The sequence below is a fragment of the Seriola aureovittata genome, chromosome 17, assembly GCF_021018895.1.
Source record: "Seriola aureovittata isolate HTS-2021-v1 ecotype China chromosome 17, ASM2101889v1, whole genome shotgun sequence".
Lineage (NCBI taxonomy): Eukaryota > Metazoa > Chordata > Actinopteri > Carangiformes > Carangidae > Seriola > Seriola aureovittata.
The window spans coordinates 2,812,231-2,823,235 of NC_079380.1; the positions used below are offsets into that span (position 1 = coordinate 2,812,231).

At 40.1% G+C, this 11,005-nt stretch overlaps 1 long non-coding RNA gene across 1 annotated transcript; it reads right to left on the bottom strand.

Annotated features, from left to right (window-relative positions):
• Window positions 1-3,511: 3,511 nt before the first annotated feature.
• LOC130185481 (uncharacterized) lies at window positions 3,512-8,412 on the bottom strand. The gene is made up of 2 exons (XR_008830160.1): window positions 8,031-8,412; window positions 3,512-4,509 (listed from the first exon to the last, which is right to left on the bottom strand). It is a non-coding gene; the product is annotated as an uncharacterized LOC130185481 (long non-coding RNA).
• Between the last annotated feature and the right edge of the window lie 2,593 nt (window positions 8,413-11,005).

Here is an 11,005-nt window from a genome sequence, read left to right on the forward strand (position 1 = left end):
GCTTCAAGTGGCCATTTGAACAACTGCAGTTTTGGCACTTCAGTGTTCGCTTCATTTTTCAGCCTCTGAAGTTGTTGCTTGATTGATACTTGAGAGACTCAAACTGGGGCTCTCTGTCTTTGGTCAACAGTGCTTGAAATATGATGAAAGGTAAATTAACTATCAACCTCATTTTTTAACCTTGACTTCTTGGCATCAAAATTTTGACTATTTTCGATGCACTACATCACCACGGTAACTGATTCTTTACAGATGATCTCCTCTATCAAAGATTATATTCAGAGTATTTGATATGACTGTGTGTGAAGAAATTAAAGGACAGTGAGGAAGACCATGTACAACAGTCATAATATTTAACATGTTCCTCTCTGCCGTTTTAATAATTCTGATACCAGACACTCCTTTAAATAAGCGTGTGTGTGTGTGTGTGTGTGTGTGTGTGTGTGTGTGTGTGTGTGTGTGTGTGTGTGTGTGTGTGTGTGGTGGAAATAGGACAGGGAGCAAATGAAAGAAATAAATACAATGAAGCATAAAAAGTGAGATAGGGAGAAAGTTGATATTTATAGTCCCTCTTGGGATCTTTTCTGTAATTTAGATGCCAAACAAACTTTTATTTTTATGGCATCTGTAATCACATTATTGTGTGTACTGTGTGTCTGGATGTTGTGGAGCACTGCAGACTGGAAAATCACAAGCAGTAAAATGTGAGCTGCACATTATCCGACACAAATATTAGAAAACACTAAACCAAACTCAATTATAAGAATAACATGAAAACACTGTGCAAGATTGTTATTAGGCTCCATGAAACATAGGACAGTTACAATATTGATATATTCAATGATGAAACTACATGAAACTTGTTTTATATTATACAGCTATAATATTACCATATAGGATGCTGTAAAGTGGAATAGGAAAATAATTAGAGTGAAAAAAACACTCACACACAGTCGGCTGTAAATTCTAAAGCCCTATGCACAGATGGGGTGTCTGTGTGTGTGTGTGTGTGTGTGTGTGTGTGTGTGTGTGTGTGTGTTTGTGTGTGCGCTGCTGATTTACAGCGTCTGACATGTCAGAAGAGAAGGAAATTGAAGTGAAAGACCAGAAACCATCAATCCACTCGCTGACACGCGCACACAAACACATACACGCACACACACACACAGAGACACACACATGCAGCAGCTGTTGCTCTAATTAGCTCTGCCATGCTGAACACACTAATCACCATTACCTCACTCTGTCTGCTAATTCACAGATCAATTTAATTTTATGGATTCTTTATTGGATTTATAATTCATAGAATATCCCGCCTCTCTGCCCTGATTGACAGATTTAACCACCTGTTAGTGGTTTGCAAATTTCCATGGAGTTAATTATATATTTGTCAGTTATGGTTTGTCAGTTTTCTTGTGAGGCAGGAGGTGTTACTGTTTTGTTACTGAAGTTGGATTTCATAAAGTTTGGAATTTAAAGTTTTTCACAGTAGAATTTGTTAAAGATCGTCTGTCAAGTTCCACCGAGTAAAGTTTGATAACTCAATGAGAAAAATCAGCAGCAAGCATAAAAGCTTCCAAGCTGCATATTAAAAGAAGCAACATTTGCAACTTTGTATGGCAAATAACAAAATAGTGACTGAGCAGATTGTGTTACATGTGTTAAGATCATCCACTGGAGGCCAGGGGAGGGTGGAGGTAGGCTTTGAAAGGTAACACAGGTAATCTGAGAAATCTAGTCAGACGGTAATCCACTGTCAACACAGAAAGTGTTTTCAGTGTTTTTCAGCTGTTGATGACAACTAAAAGAAAATTGGAAGCCCAAAGCCCAGAGACTGGAGAACACTACCAACCAAGAAATAAGGGTTACATAACTATTAACCAGACTGTCGTTCACACGGGACAACAACAGGGTCACCTGACCCTAACGACGGTCGTCCACATGAGACCACAACAATGGTCAGGTGAAACCAGTACTTTCACAGGTACCTTGGTGGACCCACCCACAAGAGGTTAAATACCTGGGTCCTACTCCACTTTCTTGGTCAGACTAGTGCGGACTAGGAGCGGATGAAGCCGCTTGGATAAGAGGCGAAACGTCTTCCACAGACAAATACAAGTCCAGTTGCCTTCGATTTAATCTGAGAAAGAGATAACAATGACCTGGACGAATGAGAACTTGCACAGACATATTAACCAGACTGGTCTCCCATCTCACATGGACTTAGTTTCAACTGGAAGCACATTTCTACATGAATGTTTTTTAAACAAAGTGAATGGAGTGCAGGTAAGAAGTTACGGATAAGAAAATAAAGGTGGTGTTAAATTTCTACTTAACAAAAATGAGAAAATCTTCTTGTCTACTGCATGCTACATGCAAGCTGCTTTGCCTCAGTGAATCCTGGTGTAAGATAAAAAATAAAAAAAATGTGTATGTTTTATTCTGCACTGAAAAATCCAGTGCAAACTAAAAAAAAAAAAGTTATATCCTTTTTGATTGCACTTATTGTAGCCAGTTTGGAGTGGACGTCACAAGCACATTATGGTGGCAGAAAAAACAAAGGAAACAAGTGCAGGGAAAGGAGCAAGATCCTGGAATGAGGAAAAAAAAAAAAAGAAGTCTTGTTGTGCTGTTGGAGGAAGGAAAAAAAGACAGTTGCCGATGCCCCTTGCAGCTGAATGCAGATGTTAAAGGAACAGACTGGACTGATGAAATCTCCACTGCTTATCACACACAAACACAAAATCAATAATGCAGTTAGTAACAGTAAATCAGTAACAGCAGCAATCACAAAGCTAGCATTTTAAGTATAGGCTATTACATAATGGTAAACACCATTGACCAACATTAGCATTGTTAGCAATGTTAATAAGCAGAAGTAGCATGTAAGCAAACCAAACTGCTCAAAGAGTTTAGCTATAACTTAACTCAGTGTTTATGCAAGCATTTAATGAATGAATGGGGCAGATGGTAAAATTATAATAATAATTACATATTACAGTTTCACTTTACACTATGACTGAACACAAACTTAGCTGAGCCTTGAAACCACATAGTGTGTTACAATGTAATGACTGAGGATGTCTTACAGGGCGAGAGCCGTGGATCCAGAACTTGTTCCCTCACTGTTCACTTACTTAACCGTCTGCTGGGGAACCATTACAATAATTGGAGAAGGATCTATCCATATTCTGGTTGGAAACTGACACCACCAACTGTCACTTTCTGCCACCAGATGAAGTTAGGGTTAGGGTTGGGGTAAGTGTTGGGGTTGTTGTTAACAAACACAACAAAGTCTGTATGATGACAGTGTTTTCATTTTGAAAGCCAAACTTCAGACTTCAAACTGTGGGTAATGCTGGTGGCAGGAGCAGTGGAAAGGAAAAGCAGTGCTACTTGTGTAAAAATGCACTCAGATAAAAGTACAAAGTCAGTCAATTAAAATGACTAAAACTCTGGTGTTATATGGTGATAATAGTAAGAATATGATAAAACAATAAATCAAAGAACATCTCGTATATGCAGGTTTATACTGCACCAAGACCAACCAGTAAATTCCAGTCAAGCACTGTACATTCATCAGATTACAAATATAAACTCAGTTTGCAGTTTATTAGGAACATGTCGCTAAAAGTGATGTAGTCTAATACAACAGTCCTTAAAATAAATCCTCCTTCATGAAGGTTATAATGTTCACTTGGTAGATTCAGGCGTTGATTCACTGTGTGATCATTTTGGCGGATGTAGTGTGTGGTGCTGTTGAGCCGTCCTACCTGCTGATATAAATGTGGTGGACGAAATAATAGAAACACCCGAATACCACAGTGACTGCAGCCGACAAAACACAGGCAAAACATTACATTGCTAGGCAACGCAGTAGCTTTTGATGCTCCTCTCTGTACAGTGAGTTACAACAATCAGTCAGTTGCACACACCTGTTGGCACGTCACCATGACGTCCTCCACAGTCTGCTCTAAATCCATCTTCTCTGCTCGTTTACTGTTCGTGTCAGTTATAACCGGTCCACTCGGACTCTGTGGCACTGAGCCCCTGAAACACTGAGCCGAATGAGCTGCAGTCACAACAGGGATCATCAGAAACAGCAGGAAGGTGGTGCACCACCTCACTGACAGCAGAAGTGAACATACAAGTCACAACTCAAGGATCCAACCTCAGAATTTTAGCATTAATTTAAGCCAGACCCAGCATGCACCTGTCACACAACATGGCGGGTGTGTTTGATTTGCATCAGCGGGTGGTGCATTAAATCAGTGATTAATTAAGTTAGAAGCAACCTTCTTTTTAATCTTTGATGTAATGTTGATCTTAACCTTACTCTTATTGCGTAGTTGTAAATGTTCTGAACATGTGGACCATGAGCGGAGAGCTGAGGGGCTCTGAACACGGAGCTCTGCCCTCCAGTGGCCACGACTTTGTCACAGTGACGTTACATCCAGTCCAGGTGGTGCTGCAGGCGCCGAGAACATCTCAACTGGACCCACAGTCGCTCTAGGTTTGAGCAAGAACAAGCAGAGAGAAAGTAAGTGAGGGAAAAAGCAAGGGTTGAAAAGTTCAGCTTGCTCCCTGCAGGCAATAAGAAGCTGGTTCTGACATATTCTCTATCATATATTCACTGACTCTTTGTCTCTGTTTTCATTTTGTTATGAGCTGCCTTCATTTAGCTTCACTCTGAAAAACTCTTAATTCACCTTTATACCTTTTTTCTACTGTTCTTTCTTTCTTTCTTTCTTTCTTTTCTCTCTCTTTCTTCTATTGTGGCACGAACCGTGTTTCTTCCATCTGTGCAGCAGGCAGCAGATTAAAAGGAACTGGATCCCATTAAATACACATCATCTTCACACTGCTGTGTGTGTGTGTCGTCATGTTCATACATACTGGATGTTTTATAGCACGTACATATCCACATGTGTATGTCTGTGTGTGTGTGTGTGTGTGTGTGTGTCTGTGTGTGTGTGTGTGTGTGTGTGTGTATGTATGTGTGCTGCAGAGGGATGATGGTGTAGCAATCGGAGTCTGGTTCATCAGGAGGTCAGACACACACACACACACACACACACAGACACACACACACCCACAAACACACACAGTGAGCGGCTGCAGAGAGAGATGGATGACAGCCTTAGGCTCCCTGCTGCTTTGGTAGGGAAATATATGGAGCTGAGGTAGCCATGGTAACACACACAGACACACATACACACATACAGAAATACACATCCATGCATACGCACACAAACGGTGCTTTTCATAACAAGTCTAATGATTCATTTAAAATGGTTTAACACTGTATATAAATACTCTCTGTCTCTCTCTCTCTCTCTCTCTCTCTCACACACGCACGCACGGAAATTCACTCACATTATTTTTCTCGAGCCAAACTTCTTTACACTTTTAATATTTTCAAATGTATGAATATTAAAGTACACACAGCATGGATATGTCTGTGTGCCTCTGATACTAAAAATTAAAATATTTTTATAATATTGTATTTGACATGACACGTGTTGCTGTAATGTGCTTCTGAAAATAGAACAGCTTGGGAGCTGTGGAGACTGTCCTTTAAAAAAACGAGCCCATAGGTCGTCTGTGCAGCAGGTTATCATGACCCATAGTTACGTTTTGTTGCTAGGTGACCTCTAGTGGCCGTAGTAATTATGACAGGAGCAAAGCGAAAAGGAGGAGGTCGGTGTGGACGGGTGTGTCAACAGAACCCGAAATATCACACAGCAGAGTGAAAGTTGCAGTTTATGTTGTTTGTTTTATGAATGACAGCTCGACAAAGTTAACGATTATTACTATAACCATGACAACAAAGGTGGTGTAATGTTGAGGAAGTACTCATTGTAACCCTAACTTTTCCCTAAAACTAACCAAGAAGTTTTGTGCCTAAACCTAACCAGGCAATAAGCAGTTATTATAAGAACCATGGCGATGATGGTCCAGTACGCCGCTATCAGTACAGTCCACATGTTCATCATGTAACCATTGTAACCAAGGTCCGGTCTGTATGTATTACAGTGAGAATGTGTATCCCATGTGAAGCGGGTAACCAACCAGTAACCAGTGCTCAAATCGGTATTGACAAAAAAATATTACTTGATTTTCGCTGATATTAAATCAGTTCACTAAATCAATAATAAATCCATAAAGTTTAAAATATGTTACAAAAGAAGACAGTTTCAGGTGTGAAAAACTGTCTACACAGGATTTAATTTGTCACTGTGTGTGGCGGTGAATATTGTCATTAAGTCATTAAGTTGAAATAAACGATAACTGAATAATAATTCACTGAAAACAGATATGCTTATGCAGCCATAACTTAAGGAATCTATGTCAGCATATCGTAATAGCAACAACTTAAAAAAGGTGTAGATTAAAGTAATAGTTAGTTATACATATACACACATATATACACACATATGCACATATATAAATTCATGTTCATGCATTTTGTACGCATGTACTGTATATACAAATGCAGATATTACATTATTAATGTAAGAATTCAAAACAAAAAAGACAGCTGAAAAGTAATTCTACTATTAAATCAAACAAACAATATATTTAATTTCACGTGTTTAAATTTCCCTAAATTAGTTTTTTGTTTTAGTTTTTCATCTTTAGAGAATCTCTCTGTGTATCTGTATCTCTCTCACCTTCTCTCTCTCTGTTTTTATAGTGTATAAACAATCAGTAAATGACATCACAGTCATGTCTCAAAATGTATGAAAATATGTTTTGATTGAAGGTTCCGTCTTTATCTTGGAAACAAAGGATTGTTCAAGGAAAGAAAGAAAGAAAGAAAGAGAAAAAAAAACAAAAGAAACTTACTAGATTTTTTTTCTAGAGCTTTTAGCTCCTGGTCATCGTCAGTGCTTGAAGTTGTTATTGAGATGAGAGTGAAGACGAAATGTTCATAAACAAACACTTGATTTATAGAAAATAATAATTGAAATAAGAACTTTGATAAAATGTGATTAATACACACAATAAGTATTTTATATTTCATATTCATACACAATACGAAAGCCGTTGTAGTTGATAACAACTTGTAATACGTAATAACAAATACAAGAATTTGCTATTTGCTAACCACCTCATTGTAGTTCATTATATATTTGATTAATTGTTAATGTGCTAAATGCCAAATGCTATTACCCAAAAACTGTTGGTGCATCAACTGGAAGTTACTGCAGTTAAACAGCAAACACTGAAAGCAGCAGTCTCTGTCCTTTCTGCTTTTCTTCCTTCTTGCAACTTCTTTCCCTTTTCCCATGATTATTAATTCATTCATTAGAGAGACAGTTCATTACATGTGGGCTACTTAACACTTTAACTGGATGGAGGGGCGTGTACATGTGTGTGCGTAAGTGTGTTTGTGTGTGTATGTGTGTATGTGTATGTGTGTGTGTGTGTGTGTGTGTGTGTGTGTGTGTGTGTGTGTGTGTGTGTGTGTGTGTGTGCGTGTGTGTGTGTGTGCATGTTTCAAGGGGAACCGTACACACGAGAGTAAGAGGGAGAGAGAGGCTTTGAGAAATGGGTTTCTAGACTCTCTCTCTCTTTGCTGGACCAATCATTGATTTAATTCCTGATGGGGTACAAGGCAAGTAGCCAATAGGATCGCTCTGTGATGACAACAAATGAAAAAGCAATACGCAGACATACATAAATACACATATAATAGGGAAGGAGATAAAAGGAGGCACGGAGGAATAACCTGGCGCTCCAGATGGTTTGTTACACAGAAACATCTGGAAGGCTTCGTTGGAAAACTGTTTTGGAAAAGAACGGGCCATTTCAAAAAATAGTGGCAGCTGATTGGATGAACCATCTGTCGATCAATGTTGATCACGAGCAAACTTCAACCAATCAGATTCTGCATCCTTCTCATTCTTTTCAACACCATCAGAGCCAGTTACTACCTCCTCCACTGCCGTTCTTTGCTCTTCTTTCAATGAAGTCATCCTCTCCAGCTCTGATATGACTGATGCTATAGCAGCATCTGCACTAACCTCTATAGGAGCCGCCGCTGTTGTTAACGAACAGTCACGTCCTGATGTCATCACACCTGAGGTATATCCATAGCTGCCGGTAGTTTCTCCGTAGTAGGACACTGATTGGTCCAAACCACTGTGGCTCGGCTGGAAGCAAATAACTTGATAGTTTAGAGCCTGACTTGCTGGATTCTCGATTGTGAGAAATCCAGCTGCCTCGTGAAGTTGGAGGAAAGATGAGTGGGCTGAAAGCAAAAGAGGTGAAACGAGAGAATGGAAATAGAAGACTAGAGAGGAAATCCTCACACCAAAAAATGAAGAGGAAGAGGAAAAGGAGGAGGAGACGTGAGCTTAGAATAAAAGATAAGAGGAGGAATGTGTGAACACAGTGATGGATCGAAATCAGGGGAAACGGAAAGAAATGAAAAGGAGGAAGCTGTCAGAGGAGGAGGAGGATGAGAGGGTGAAAAAGTGGAACAAGAACAGGAATAGAAAAAGAAAATTAGGTGATATAAATGATAAAATAGATGAGCACCGTCTGTTAAGAAACAGACAATAATAGCAATAAGCCTAAATTTTAATTTCAATTTTATTTTAAACTTTTAGGGAAATGTTTGTTGCTTGAGTTGGTGCCCCCTACTGTTAACATGTCTTCCTTTCATTTCCATTAACGGTCACCCACTCCAAGCACAGCTCATCTCCCAAAACTGTCGCCCTGAGCAGTGTCATAGGCATTTCATGTACTCCAACATACAATACGCATATAGATCACGTTTAAAACCATTCACTGCAGCGTCCGGGGGGGAGTGAACGTGATGTCTCTCTATAAGTCAGTCCAAAGACAGAGGATGCAACACACAGAGCTTTACAGACGGAGTTTTACACAACAGCCTCTGATTCAAAAACAAAACAAAAACCATGAAATCCATCAGCACTCAGCAGTTATTACTATATTATTACATGATTATTCTGTACTCATGGGTCAGACCACACCTATATTTAAACTCAGCTCACTGAATAAAGACCTGCCAAAGTATTGGTTGTTCCTGCTACAGAAGGTGTCTCCAGGACCACATTTTGCCATGATGACACACACACACACACACACACACACACACGCACACACACAGACTCACAAGGTGAAAACAGCACCAGTGATGTGTGTTATGAGTTTTCCTGTGGAAGTGTTGAACTCACTTTACATGTTGGGAGATTATCTTCATCTTCATGCTGTGAGGCCTGTTGTTGTATCTTGTCTATCAAGAGCAGGACAGAAGTAAAGGCTCGCTTGACTCACTTGAACACCCATCATGCCGTGCAGCCAGTGCTGCAGTCTGTCACCTACCCACTGTGGGTCCAGCTGAGTCAGCGAAGCAGAAAGCTGCAACAGCAGAGCGCCGCTCCCCAGCCACTCCCCAGCAGCGTCCTGCTGCAGCTGCACACCTCTGTCTAAATCCATATTTGTTAGCTTTGTCCTTCCAGGGCTGCTACAACAAGCTAACATTTGTGTTGGCTAATGCGAGTGCGGTAGCCATCTACTGCTCAATTGAAAAAAAGGAAATGTAAGGAATTTCAGACTTTTGTTGAAAGAGCCTAAATAAAATATATTTTTTTAAATGTGTTTGTGTTATGTGTTTAAAAGGAGTTCACAATTTGCATGTATTGATTTTTTTTCTAATATGCTACTCCTGTATGAATCTATCCATCACCAGTTCATCACAATACAACAACAGTACAGTGCTCAATGAAGATGAAATTTGGAATTTATCAGAAAGTGCATTTCCATTAACCTACTTCATGCACAATTTGAAATTGTAAACTCAAAAATGAGTCACGTGAAATTTGAAAAAACTCACAAACGTAGACCCGCACGAGGTGTTTGTTTATTTCACAGCAATATTTTTTCGCAAAATTGAAATGGAAACACTTTTTTCACATTCAAGTTGTGGCCTCTGCCATGTCAGGCCCCAGGGAGCCAGGTCCAACAGAGAGGCAGACTGTGCTGCGCAAAACTGCAATGGAAACACAGCTATTGGCCCAATGTAATTATTGTATTCTGGCTGTTGATTGGTTAAGGAGGGCGTCCTTCCTTGGAGCATCATTTTACTTGTTATGTCTGATAAATGATTAATATGAAGAAAACATGAAATACATTAAATTGATATGAGATCCCGCCCCAAAGAGGACAGCAGGAGCTGGAGCCTTCACTACCTCACACAGATTGCGCTTTCCCCCCTTGTCTGCTCTGCAGGTGTCGCTGTTGAAGCATCTTGATAAATTATATATATAAATGATACTGACATTTGTTAATGATTTATTTCAATCAATTATTACTATATATATATATAAAATATAAAAATAAAAGAGGAGCATCCTCCTCTGCCTCTATGGACCAGCGTCCTCTGCTACATGCAGACCATATGCGGCGACATACGTGAATGTGTCCATGTATGCAGACACCCAGTGCAGCATATACAGGATCGCGTGCCCGTCCACTATCCACATCTGGTTTTGGATAATATTCACTCCTTTAAAGGTTCCATATGTTTGGAGCAAACAATGTGTCGTCTGAAGTGTTTGAAATGCTGCCATCACAGCCTCCTGCTGGCTGGCCAACTCCAACTTCTTCTCCAATCTCTCTCCAGAAACACTTTGTCTCTGTAGTCTTGACATGATGGATCACACAAATGGGGATATCGCACTTAGACAGTCACCCTGTAAGAATTACCACCTTAACATGGTGGAGCGGTTGGGGGCAATAGTCCCCGATAGGGTCTCCCAAGGCAAATTGATCCCAGGGGAGGGGCCAGACAAAGACAGATTAACAAACCCCAAATGGAACACCAAAACTGGAACCATTGAAACTACCTGGCCCAGAACAGGGAGACAAGGGCCTATACCTAGAGCCAGATCTGGAATGGGAGCTAAGCACGAGCATCTGGTTGCTAAGCCTTTCCCCATGAGGCCCAGTACAGCACAGCCTGATAAAAGAC